Raw genomic sequence first — 14067 nt, 5'->3', positions numbered from 1 at the left:
CCAACTTACAGTCCTTTCGGATGACCAAGCTTAGGAGCAAGGGCAGAGGTTCCTCTACCGCCGCCAGAGGTGCTATAGGTAAACCATGGAAACCAGCTACTGCCGGTTCACAGGAAGAGAGTTCAGGCTCTGTTTCCTCAAAACCTTCCGCATGATGGTGGACTGCAATACCTGGAAGACTGTCGAGTGGGAGCATGGCTAAACTTCTTCAGTCACATCTGGACAGGATCGTGTCAGGATCCCTGGGTCATAGACTTTATATGTAGGGCTACAGACTGGAGTTCCAGGAGCTCCCACCTCACAGATTCTTCAAATCAGGCTTACCAGTTTCACAAGAGGCAAGAATAACCTTACAGGACGCCATTCATAAACTGTTGCAGACCCAGGTCATTGTTCCAGTTCCACCTAATCTACAAAACAAGGGTTACTATTCCAGCTTGTTTGTAGCCGGTCGCTTCGGTAAGACCGATTCTGAATCTCAAATCGTTGAACCCCTACTTACGAGTGTTCATATTGAAGATGGAGTCTCTGAGAGTGGTGATCTCAGGTCTGGAGGAAGGGGAATTCCTAGTGTCTCTGGATATCAAGGATGCGTACCTTCATATTACGATCTGGCCGCCTCATCAGGCTTATCTACTGTTTGCACTGCAGGACTGTCACTACCAGTTCCAGGCTCTGCCATTTGGTCTCTCCACGGCACCAAGGGTGTTCCCCAAAGTGATGGCAGAGATGATGTTTCTACTCCACAAACAAGGAGTGAACATAATTCCGCACCTGTACGAACAGGGAACAGTTGTTGGAGAACATTGGCCTCTCAACCAGACTACTCCTGGATCACGGGGGGATTCTGAACATACCAAAATCTCGAGTAGAACCAACACAGAGGCTTCCTTTCCTGGGAAAGATACTGGACAAAAAGTATTCCTTCCCTTGGACAAGGCAATGGTAATCAAGTCGATGGTTCGGGCTGTCCTGAGGCCGACCCAGATCTCGGTGCATCTTTGCATACACCTTCTGGGGAAAATGGTGGCCTTTTACGAGGCGATTCAGTACAGAAGGTTTCATGCAAGGCCCTTCCAGCTGGATCTGTTGCAAATGGTCCGTATCGCATCTTCACATGCACCAGAGGATCCGTCTGTCGCCAAGAGCCAGGATGTCCCTCCTGCGGTGGCTACAAACTTCTCACCTAGTCGAGGGTCGGAGGTTCGGGATTCAAAATTGGATTCTGCTAACCACAGATGCAAGCCTCCGAGGTTGGGGCGCAGTCACCCAGGGGGTGCAGTTTCACGGAAGATGGTCAAGTCAGGAAGCCATTCTTCCAATAAACATCCTGGAACTCAGGGCTATCTACAACACTCTTCGACAAGCCACATTTCTTCTTCTGATCAGGCTGTTCAGGTCCAGTCGGACAATGTGACGGCAGTGATGTACATAAACCGAAAGGGTGGAATGAAAAGCAGAGCAGCAATGTCAAAGGTGTCAAGAATTCTCCTCTGGGTGGAAAAACATGCCGTGGCGTTGTCAGCGGTCATTCTGGGAGTAGACAACTGGGAAGCAGACCTCCTCAGCAGATACAACCTGCACCCGGGGGAATGGGGTCTTCACCCGGAGGTGTTCCAGTGGTTGACATGTCAGTGGGGATATCCGCAAATAGACATGATGGCCTCTTGACTCAACAAGAATCTCAAGCGGTATTGTTCCAGGTCGAGAGACCCACAAGTGTGGCGGTAGACGCTCTGCCAACTTTGTGGGTCTACCAGCTGGTGTACGTGTTTCCTCTACTTCTTCTGATCCCAAGAATTCTAAAAAGAATAAAAAGGGAAAAGGTTCAAGCAATCCTCATTGCTCCGGACTGGCTCGAAGATCCGTGGCCTCTACCTCTTCGTGAGGATCTTCGGCAACATGGCCCGTTCTTCTATCAAGACTCACCGCAGCTACGTTTAATGGCATGGAAGTTGAACGGCTGATTCTAGCCAGGAGGGGGATTCCTGACAAGGTCACCCGACTTTGATTCAAGCCAGGGAGGGGGTAACGTCTAAACATTACCACCGTATCTGGAAGAAATATGTCTCTTGGTGTGAGAGCAGACAATTCTCTGCGGTAGAATTCCATCTGGGGGGTAAATTTACTAACATTCGTAATTTTCCGTTTGAGGTCAAAGTTCAATCACGAATGACATCGCAAGTGTAAAATTGCAACTTTTTGAATTTATTACGGCTAATTTACTAAGCTGTCGTATTCTGCATTTTCAGTTTTACCGATGTCGATGTAATTCGTTTTTTTTGGCAGTGTTTTACGTGAGTGACTTGTAAAACACTGCCGACTTTAATACAATGAATCTCGGCCGGATCTGAGAGATCCGTGCTGGGCTTCATTGTGCACTTTAAAAAAAATAAAAAAATCTGTGTTAAATTACAAAAAAAAAATGCGTGGGGTCCCCCCTCCTAAGCAAAACCAGCCTCGGGCTCTTTGAGCTGGTCCTGGTTGCAAAAATATGGGGGAAAAAATGATAGAGGTTCCCCCATATTTCAACAACCAGCACCGGGCTCTGCGCCTGGTCCTGGTTCCAAAAATAGTAGGGGTCCCCCGTATTTCTGAAACCAGCACAGGGCTCCACTAGCCAGATACATAATGCCACAGCCGGGGGACACTTTTATATAGCTCCCGGCGGCCCTGGCATTACATAACCAACTAGTCACCCCTGGCCGGGGTACCCTGGAGGAGTGGGGACCCCTTCAATCAAGGGGTCCCCCCCCCTCCAGCCACCCAAGGACCAGGGGTGAAGCCCGAGGCTGTCCCCCCATCCATGGGAACTTTGTGGTCAGCGGGTGACCGAAAGTAACCTCACTGCTGACCACAAAGTTCCCACCATTGGTTACAATGGAGCGCATAGGCGCTACATTGTAACACTGCCGTGTGCCGCCTGTCATACAGTACAGGAGCACACAGCCGATCAGGAGGGTGCCACAACGTGGCGCTCCCTGATTGGCTGAAGAAACCCACTTAGACATAAGTCAGAGGGGGTTTCTGGCATTCGGGGAAAGGGGTCCCATGTGAAAACATGGGGCCCCTTTCAGTTCGAGGTCGGGTGTCCGTTTTTTTATTTTGACAAGTACGTGGATTACAAATGGATTACAAGCAGAAGATCCTTCTACCCTGGATTATGTGAGTATAATTTTTTCAACAGGTACACCATGGATTCTACATGGAGAAGAGGACCGACCCTCGTGTGAACATAAGGTAAGTATGTGTATATGGTGGTGTGGATGTATGTATTAAAGTTATACTTTCAAGGTGTGTGTCTTATGTTTTTATTGGGGTATTTTTTTAGTAGTAGTACTACAGGTACCAGCGGGGCCCGGTTTTCCACCGCATGCTGGTACTTGTGGTTCTCCAAGTACCAGCTTGCGGGGGAGGCTTGCTGGGACTTGTAGTACTGCTACTAAAAACAATATTCAACACTTTCAACAAAGGCTATCAGCCTCCCATCCGCAGCCCATGGATGGGGGGGACAGCCTCGGGCTTCACCCCTGGCCCATGGGTGGCTGGAGGGGGGGGACCCCTTGATTGAAGGGGTTCCCACTCCTCCAGGGTACCCCAGCCAGGGGTGACTAGTTGGGTATTTAATGCCACGGCCGCAGGGCGCTGTATAAAAGTGACCCCCAGCTGTGGCATTATCTGTCCAGCTAGTGGAGCCCGGTGCTGGTTTAAAAAATACGGGGGACTCCTACGCTTTTTGTCCCCCGTATTTTTGGAACCAGGACCAGGCGCAGAGCCCGGTGCTGGTTGTTTAAATATGGGGGAACCCCTGTCAATTTTTTGCCCATATTTTTGCAACCAGGACCGGCTCAAAGAGCCCGAGGCTGGTTTTGCTTAGGAGGGGGGACCCCACTCAATTTTTTTTCTAAAAATGAACACTTTCCCATCCCCTTCCCACTGATAAACATGCACGGATCTCATGGATTCCTGCATGCCTATCCAAACACGGGATAAAAAAGCAGGTCTGTTTTTTTTTAGCACTTTTTTACGAATTGTATTTCTGCACGGCAGTGTTTGGCTATTGTCGGCAGTGTTTGTGATTTGCACTTTTTAGTAAATTCCCGATTTCTACCAAATTGCAGGCGTATTTGACCGATGGTGTATTGATTTGTGATTTTTTCCTAGGACTTCCAAAATATTACGAATGCCCTCATCACTGCCGTGATTTTTGCTTAGTAAATTACCGAGATGACACTTTGAAGAAAAAACGGCATCTCGGTCAAAATCGGGACCTTAGTAAATATACCCCTGGGACGTTTCCTGCTTTTTCTTCAGTCGGGAGTGGAAGTGGGTCTACGTCTAGGCTCCATAAAAGTAGAGATGAGCGCCTGAAATTTTTCGGGTTTTGTGTTTTGGTTTTGGGTTCGGTTCCGCGGCCGTGTTTTGGGTTCGAACGCGTTTTGGCAAAACCTCACCGAATTTTTTTTGTCGGATTCGGGTGTGTTTTGGATTCAGGTGTTTTTTTCAAAAAACACTAAAAAACAGCTTAAATCATAGAATTTGGGGGTCATTTTGATCCCAAAGTATTATTAACCTCAAAAACCATAATTTACACTCATTTTCAGTCTATTCTGAATACCTCACACCTCACAATATTATTTTTAGTCCTAAAATTTGCACCGAGGTCGCTGTGTGAGTAAGATAAGCGACCCTAGTGGCCGACACAAACACCGGGCCCATCTAGGAGTGGCACTGCAGTGTCACGCAGGATGTCCCTTCCAAAAAACCCTCCCCAAACAGCACATGACGCAAAGAAAAAAAGAGGCGCAATGAGGTAGCTGTGTGAGTAAGATTAGCGACCCTAGTGGCCGACACAAACACCGGGCCCATCTAGGAGTGGCACTGCAGTGTCACGCAGGATGTCCCTTCCAAAAAACCCTCCCCAAACAGCACATGACGCAAAGAAAAAAAGAGGCGCAATGAGGTAGCTGTGTGAGTAAGATTAGCGACCCTAGTGGCCGACACAAACACCGGGCCCATCTAGGAGTGGCACTGCAGTGTCACGCAGGATGTCCCTTCCAAAAAACCCTCCCCAAACAGCACATGACGCAAAGAAAAAAAGAGGCGCAATGAGGTAGCTGACTGTGTGAGTAAGATTAGCGACCCTAGTGGCCGACACAAACACCGGGCCCATCTAGGAGTGGCACTGCAGTGTCACGCAGGATGTCCCTTCCAAAAAACCCTCCCCAATCAGCACATGATGCAAAGAAAAAGAAAAGAAAAAAGAGGTGCAAGATGGAATTGTCCTTGGGCCCTCCCACCCACCCTTATGTTGTATAAACAAAACAGGACATGCACACTTTAACCAACCCATCATTTCAGTGACAGGGTCTGCCACACGACTGTGACTGATATGACGGGTTGGTTTGGACCCCCCCCCAAAAAAGAAGCAATTAATCTCTCCTTGCACAAACTGGCTCTACAGAGGCAAGATGTCCACCTCATCTTCACCCTCCGATATATCACCGTGTACATCCCCCTCCTCACAGATTATCAATTTGTCCCCACTGGAATCCACCATCTCAGCTCCCTGTGTACTTTGTGGAGGCAATTGCTGCTGGTCAATGTCTCCGCGGAGGAATTGATTATAATTCATTTTAATGAACATCATCTTCTCCACATTTTCTGGATGTAACCTCGTACGCCGATTGCTGACAAGGTGAGCGGCGGCACTAAACACTCTTTCGGAGTACACACTTGTGGGAGGGCAACTTAGGTAGAATAAAGCCAGTTTGTGCAAGGGCCTCCAAATTGCCTCTTTTTCATGCCAGTATAAGTACGGACTGTGTGACGTGCCTACTTGGATGCGGTCACTCATATAATCCTCCACCATTCTATCAATGTTGAGAGAATCATATGCAGTGACAGTAGACGACATGTCCGTAATCGTTGTCAGGTCCTTCAGTCCGGACCAGATGTCAGCATCAGCAGTCGCTCCAGACTGCCCTGCATCACCGCCAGCGGGTGGGCTCGGAATTCTGAGCCTTTTCCTCGCACCCCCAGTTGCGGGAGAATGTGAAGGAGGAGATGTTGACAGGTCGCGTTCCGCTTGACTTGACAATTTTGTCACCAGCAGGTCTTTCAACCCCAGCAGACCTGTGTCTGCCGGAAAGAGAGATCCAAGGTAGGCTTTAAATCTAGGATCGAGCACGGTGGCCAAAATGTAGTGCTCTGATTTCAACAGATTGACCACCCGTGAATCCTTGTTAAGCGAATTAAGGGCTGCATCCACAAGTCCCACATGCCTAGCGGAATCGCTCCCTTTTAGCTCCTTCTTCAATGCCTCCAGCTTCTTCTGCAAAAGCCTGATGAGGGGAATGACCTGACTCAGGCTGGCAGTGTCTGAACTGACTTCACGTGTGGCAAGTTCAAAGGGCATCAGAACCTTGCACAACGTTGAAATCATTCTCCACTGCGCCTGAGACAGGTGCATTCCACCTACTATATCGTGCTCAATTGTATAGGCTTGAATGGCCTTTTGCTGCTCCTCCAACCTCTGAAGCATATAGAGGGTTGAATTCCACCTCGTTACCACTTCTTGCTTCAGATGATGGCAGGGCAGGTTCAGTAGTTTTTGGTGGTGCTCCAGTCTTCTGTACGTGGTGCCTGTACGCCGAAAGTGTCCCGCAATTCTTCTGGCCACCGACAGCATCTCTTGCACGCCCCTGTCGTTTTTTAAAAAATTCTGCACCACCAAATTCAAGGTATGTGCAAAACATGGGACGTGCTGGAATTTGCCCATATTTAATGCACACACAATATTGCTGGCGTTGTCCGATGCCACAAATCCACAGGAGAGTCCAATTGGGGTAAGCCATTCCGCGATGATCTTCCTCAGTTGCCGTAAGAGGTTTTCAGCTGTGTGCGTATTCTCGAAAGCGGTGATACAAAGCGTAGCCTGCCTAGGAAAGAGTTGGCGTTTGCGAGATGCTGCTACTGGTGCCGCCGCTGCTGTTCTTGCGGCGGGAGTCCATACATCTACCCAGTGGGCTGTCACAGTCATATAGTCCTGACCCTGCCCTGCTCCACTTGTCCACATGTCCGTGGTTAAGTGGACATTGGGTACAACTGCATTTTTTAGGACACTGGTGAGTCTTTTTCTGACGTCCGTGTACATTCTCGGTATCGCCTGCCTAGAGAAGTGGAACCTAGATGGTATTTGGTAACGGGGGCACACTGCCTCAATAAATTGTCTAGTTCCCTGTGAACTAACGGCGGATACCGGACGCACGTCTAACACCAACATAGTTGTCAAGGACTCAGTTATCCGCTTTGCAGTAGGATGACTGCTGTGATATTTCATCTTCCTCGCAAAGGACTGTTGAACAGTCAATTGCTTACTGGAAGTAGTACAAGTGGGCTTACGACTTCCCCTCTGGGATGACCATCGACTCCCAGCGGCAACAACAGCAGCGCCAGCAGCAGTAGGCGTTACACGCAAGGATGCATCGGAGGAATCCCAGGCAGGAGAGGACTCGTCAGAATTGCCAGTGACATGGCCTGCAGGACTATTGGCATTCCTGGGGAAGGAGGAAATTGACACTGAGGGAGTTGGTGGGGTGGTTTGCGTGAGCTTGGTTACAAGAGGAAGGGATTTACTGGTCAGTGGACTGCTTCCGCTGTCACCCAAAGTTTTTGAACTTGTCACTGACTTATTTTGAATGCGCTGCAGGTGACGTATAAGGGAGGATGTTCCGAGGTGGTTAACGTCCTTACCCCTACTTATTACAGCTTGACAAAGGGAACACACGGCTTGACACCTGTTGTCCGCATTTCTGGTGAAATACCTCCACACCGAAGAGCTGATTTTTTTGGTATTTTCACCTGGCATGTCAACGGCCATATTCCTCCCACGGACAACAGGTGTCTCCCCGGGTGCCTGACTTAAACAAACCACCTCACCATCACAATCCTCCTGGTCAATTTCCTCCCCAGCGCCAGCAACACCCATATCCTCCTCATCCTGGTGTACTTCAACACTGACATCTTCAATCTGACTATCAGGAACTGGACTGCGGGTGCTCCTTCCAGCACTTGCAGGGGGCGTGCAAATGGTGGAAGGCGCATGCTCTTCACGTCCAGTGTTGGGAAGGTCAGGCATCGCAACCGACACAATTGGACTCTCCTTGTGGATTTGGGATTTCGAAGAATGCACAGTTCTTTGCTGTGCTGCTTTTGCCAGCTTGAGTCTTTTCATTTTTCTAGCGAGAGGCTGAGTGCTTCCATCCTCATGTGAAGCTGAACCACTAGCCATGAACATAGGCCAGGGCCTCAGCCGTTCCTTGCCACTCCGTGTGGTAAATGGCATATTGGCAAGTTTACGCTTCTCCTCCGACAATTTTATTTTAGGTTTTGGAGTCCTTTTTTTACTGATATTTGGTGTTTTGGATTTGACATGCTCTGTACTATGACATTGGGCATCGGCCTTGGCAGACGACGTTGCTGGCATTTCATCGTCTCGGCCATGACTAGTGGCAGCAGCTTCAGCACGAGGTGGAAGTGGATCTTGATCTTTCCCTAATTTTGGAACCTCAACATTTTTGTTCTCCATATTTTAATAGGCACAACTAAAAGGCACCTCAGGTAAACAATGGAGATGGATGGATTGGATACTAGTATACAATTATGGACGGGCTGCCGAGTGCCGACACAGAGGTAGCCACAGCCGTGAACTACCGCACTGTACTGTGTCTGCTGCTAATATATAGACTGGTTGATAAAGAGATAGTATACTCGTAACTAGTATGTATGTATAAAGAAAGAAAAAAAAACCACGGTTAGGTGGTATATACAATTATGGACGGGCTGCCGAGTGCCGACACAGAGGTAGCCACAGCCGTGAACTACCGCACTGTACTGTGTCTGCTGCTAATATAGACTGGTTGATAAAGAGATAGTATACTCGTAACTAGTATGTATGTATAAAGAAAGAAAAAAAAACCACGGTTAGGTGGTATATACAATTATGGACGGGCTGCCGAGTGCCGACACAGAGGTAGCCACAGCCGTGAACTACCGCACTGTACTGTGTCTGCTGCTAATATAGACTGGTTGATAAAGAGATAGTATACTCGTAACTAGTATGTATGTATAAAGAAAGAAAAAAAAACCACGGTTAGGTGGTATATACAATTATGGACGGGCTGCCGAGTGCCGACACAGAGGTAGCCACAGCCGTGAACTACCGCACTGTACTGTGTCTGCTGCTAATATATAGACTGGTTGATAAAGAGATAGTATACTCGTAACTAGTATGTATGTATAAAGAAAGAAAAAAAAACCACGGTTAGGTGGTATATACAATTATGGACGGGCTGCCGAGTGCCGACACAGAGGTAGCCACAGCCGTGAACTACCGCACTGTACTGTGTCTGCTGCTAATATAGACTGGTTGATAAAGAGATAGTATACTCGTAACTAGTATGTATGTATAAAGAAAGAAAAAAAAACCACGGTTAGGTGGTATATACAATTATGGACGGGCTGCCGAGTGCCGACACAGAGGTAGCCACAGCCGTGAACTACCGCACTGTACTGTGTCTGCTGCTAATATAGACTGGTTGATAAAGAGATAGTATACTCGTAACTAGTATGTATGTATAAAGAAAGAAAAAAAAACCACGGTTAGGTGGTATATACAATTATGGACGGGCTGCCGAGTGCCGACACAGAGGTAGCCACAGCCGTGAACTACCGCACTGTACTGTGTCTGCTGCTAATATAGACTGGTTGATAAAGAGATAGTATACTCGTAACTAGTATGTATGTATAAAGAAAGAAAAAAAAACCACGGTTAGGTGGTATATACAATTATGGACGGGCTGCCGAGTGCCGACACAGAGGTAGCCACAGCCGTGAACTACCGCACTGTACTGTGTCTGCTGCTAATATATAGACTGGTTGATAAAGAGATAGTATACTACTAATATTATATATACTGGTGGTCAGGTCACTGGTCACTAGTCACACTGGCAGTGGCACTCCTGCAGCAAAAGTGTGCACTGTTTAATTTTAATATAATATTATGTACTCCTGGCTCCTGCTATAACCTATAACTGGCACTGCAGTAGTGCTCCCCAGTCTCCCCCACAATTATAAGCTGTGTGAGCTGAGCAGTCAGACAGATATATAATATATATAGATGATGCAGCACACTGGCCTGAGCCTGAGCAGTGCACACAGATATGGTATGTGACTGACTGAGTCACTGTGTGTATCGCTTTTTTCAGGCAGAGAACGGATATATTAAATAAACTGCACTGTGTGTCTGGTGGTCACTCACTATATAATATATTATGTACTCCTGGCTCCTGCTATAACCTATAACTGGCACTGCAGTAGTGCTCCCCAGTCTCCCCCACAATTATAAGCTGTGTGAGCTGAGCAGTCAGACAGATATATATAATATTATATATAGATAATAGATGATGCAGCACACTGGCCTGAGCCTGAGCAGTGCACACAGATATGGTATGTGACTGAGTCACTGTGTGCTGTGTATCGCTTTTTTCAGGCAGAGAACGGATTATAAATAAAACTGGTGGTCACTGGTCACTATCAGCAAAACTCTGCACTGTACTGAGTACTCCTAATGCTCCCCAAAATTAGTAAATCAAGTGTCTCTCTAATCTATTCTAAACGGAGAGGACGCCAGCCACGTCCTCTCCCTATCAATCTCAATGCACGTGTGAAAATGGCGGCGACGCGCGGCTCCTTATATAGAATCCGAGTCTCGCGATAGAATCCGAGCCTCGCGAGAATCCGACAGCGTCATGATGATGTTCGGGCGCGCTCGGGTTAACCGAGCAAGGCGGGAAGATCCGAGTCGCTCGGACCCGTGAAAAAAAACATGAAGTTCTGGCGGGTTCGGATTCAGAGAAACCGAACCCGCTCATCTCTACATAAAAGTCCAGATTTCGGCCTTGTCTATTTTCTTTCCCATTTGTGTCCTGATGACGGGGGGAAGCACCCCGAAACAATGAAGTAAAGCACGGATATGTTTCACTAAAGTTCCTCCTCTGTTGTGGTATATACTGTATATATATATATATATATATATATATATATAGAGTGAAAGAATGGACCGGCACTCGTATAAACATTTCAATGGGCCCGGTGCCCTCCACAACAATCAAGTAAACACACATGCACAGAGAGGCGGCACTCACGGCTGGCAGTTTTCAAAGACAAAAGACGCCACGCAGGGGGCTTGTTTCAACGTTTCAATTCAATAGTATCCTGACGAAAATTCTATTGAATTGAAACGTTGAAACAAGCCCCCTGCGTGGCGTCTTTTGTCTTTGAAAACTGCCAGCCGTGAGTGCCGCCTCTCTGTGCATGTGTATATATATATATATATATATATATATGTAGAAGGAAACCCCTTAGAAATCCTGCAATTGCCCCTGAAGAGGATGGGTGCTGGTGAGATGTTAACCTTGTACTTGCTTGTTGGTCTTAAAGTCTACATATTCCCTCATCTTTTTCATTTTAATTTAGTTTTCTTTGGAGCACTTTTATCATTTCTCCACTTAAGATGATCTTACTACTATAGCTTTTAACTTTTAATCATGTGGCACTTGTATGCTGGCTTATCTAAGACATTTTTGGGGGTACCCAATATGTACTTTGGAAGGGTTGCTACAGATATCTCTGATACTTTATCTGCCACGATTCCTCCATTTTCATCTGCAAATGCAGTCCCTATGGGGGCTCCAGATAGCGGTACCCGATATTAGACTATGGGCTACTAGTTAACAATTTTTATGGAGAGTGTGCATCTTGGACCCTAGCCAGAAAGCAGTGAAATTACTTTACACTTTCATACTGCTTTCAGCTTTTCACCAACATGGCTCTTATTGGAGCCCATCTCCTGGCAAGAGCAGAATAGTAAATTCGCAATATTCCACCTCCTCTCTCCACACATCCCTTGTCCACCTGCCTCCAGGCCCCTCCTCCCTTGTAGAAAGGGGGGGGGGGGGGGTAAGGCTGCAAAATGACTGTGTAACCTATTAAGATGCACAGTCAGCGCTGATAGGGGGTCTCCCTTTATATCAAAAGCACTGTGTGTGGGTTGGCTCCAATCTCTGTGTCTCTCTTGCCATTCTTGGGGGTGAAACTCTGTCTGTCTTCCCCTGTGTGTGTGTGGAGTGTCTGTGGTCTCCATTAAGCAATGTTCAGGGACTCTGTGTCATATGCTGCAGAGGATATGTCCTCTCAGGATGATCCCATTCCATGTAATCAGGATTGCACTGGTTTAGCACAGATTCCCTGCGTCAAAGGAATTAAATGCTATTTTTGAAAAGGCATGGGAAAACCTGGATAAAAAATTCCAGATACCTAAAAGGGTTCTGGTGGTGTTTCCTTTCCCGGTAGAGGATAGGAAAAAATGGGAAAACCCGCCTATTGTTGACGCGTCAGTATCCAGACTCTCAAAGAAGGTGGTTTTACCTGTTCCAGGATCCACTGCCTTGAAAGAGCCGGCTGATTGTAAAATTGATAATACGCTCAAATCCATGTACACGGCTTCAGGGGCTATATTACGTCCCACTATTGCCAGTGCTTGCATTGCCAAAGCTATAGTAAAGTGGTCAGGCACGTTACTTGAAGATTTGGATACTATGGAGATATGTGATGTTGAATTGTTTTTACGTAACATTCAGGATTCGGCAGGATTTCTGGTAGAATTCATGAAAGACCTGGTGTGACCGGACGGTCTCGTACGAAAAGCAGTCACCGCTTTCGCGTCCCGTCCCCAGTACACAGATTGGATGTTCAGGTCATACGGGACCTGGCCACATAGGGGATTCCCGCTTACCATCAGTAACTGCCTGTTACTGACTCCACCCACTGCGCTGTGGGCGGGTTTATGCTGCCACCACCAATCTCCTAACCTGCCGTGGTGTTTGGAACCATGGTTCTGCTCTGTATGTGCCGACACGCTGCCTTACCACACCTGTGTGGTATGGTCGAATCCCCACTAGTCCTCTACCGGTAGCTGGTGGAAGGCGGAACTTGGAGATGCTGATTTACCCTAGACAGCCGGTGAACGGGGCTAGGTTTCGCATAGCCCTGTAGGTCATAAGATGACGCAATCTTCTTGAGGCAGATGATGTTTTAATGCCAACAAATAGTTCTGAAAAGAACTTCAGCAATACAGTGAGATGTTTACAGCAGAATGAAGATGGTACAAATACACTTATCATGGGGCAACTTCCCTCCTTTTATCCTACTCCAATACACAATACCACAGGGGGTAAATCTGCCCTGTGGTTTACAACCAATCAATGTTTACCCATGGGCTGGGCATGCCTTGGTCACATGCACAGCTAACATTGTCCTCTATGGACAGTGGGGAGTGGTCACTCTCCTTTGATTCTTCCATCCGGGAGGATCAGGATACGCCCCGGTGCCGTTCAGTCTAGGCTGGGGGAAGTTTTCCAGCCTAAACTGACTTCCAGAAACCTGCCTGGGACCTAGCCCACTGTCTGCAGCCTGGATTCGGGCTCCAGAGCTGGGCAGCCTAGATCCCCGGTCAGGGTTTCCTGGCCACTATGGGTGATCCCTATGGAGCTCCTGAAAACCACTCAGCTTGTTTCAAAGCTGAGCTTCTCCTCTCTCTTCCAATGCCACTTTCAAGTGTGAGGCTGGAAGGGAAAATATTCAGTTTTTTGGGAAAAGGTCTGGGAGAATCCATCAGCCTGCACAGCCATGGATTCCTCCCTCCTGGGACACACAACCAAGTAAGTGCATTTTACCTTTAAATACATTACATTTAAACACATGTGTTTCCCTTTAAATACACTCTGAGCCTGTGCCCTGCACAGGCTCCACATACCCAGGCACTGCAATGCCTCACATTACAATATATATATTATTACAGTTGAATACATTGTTTTTGTTTTAATGTGCCCAGAGCTCAGCGCTGGGCTCCCCTAGCCCTGCAGCCTTGCTGCTAGGGCTCTCTCTCAGTGTTGGAGGTATGGGGCTGGCTTCCCCCATCCTCCAGCCTGCCTGCCTGCCACTGGG

The sequence above is a fragment of the Pseudophryne corroboree genome, chromosome 5, assembly GCF_028390025.1.
Source record: "Pseudophryne corroboree isolate aPseCor3 chromosome 5, aPseCor3.hap2, whole genome shotgun sequence".
Classification (NCBI taxonomy): domain Eukaryota; kingdom Metazoa; phylum Chordata; class Amphibia; order Anura; family Myobatrachidae; genus Pseudophryne; species Pseudophryne corroboree.
The sequence above is the reverse complement of the archived record's forward strand: the minus strand, read 5'-3'. Positions refer to the sequence as shown.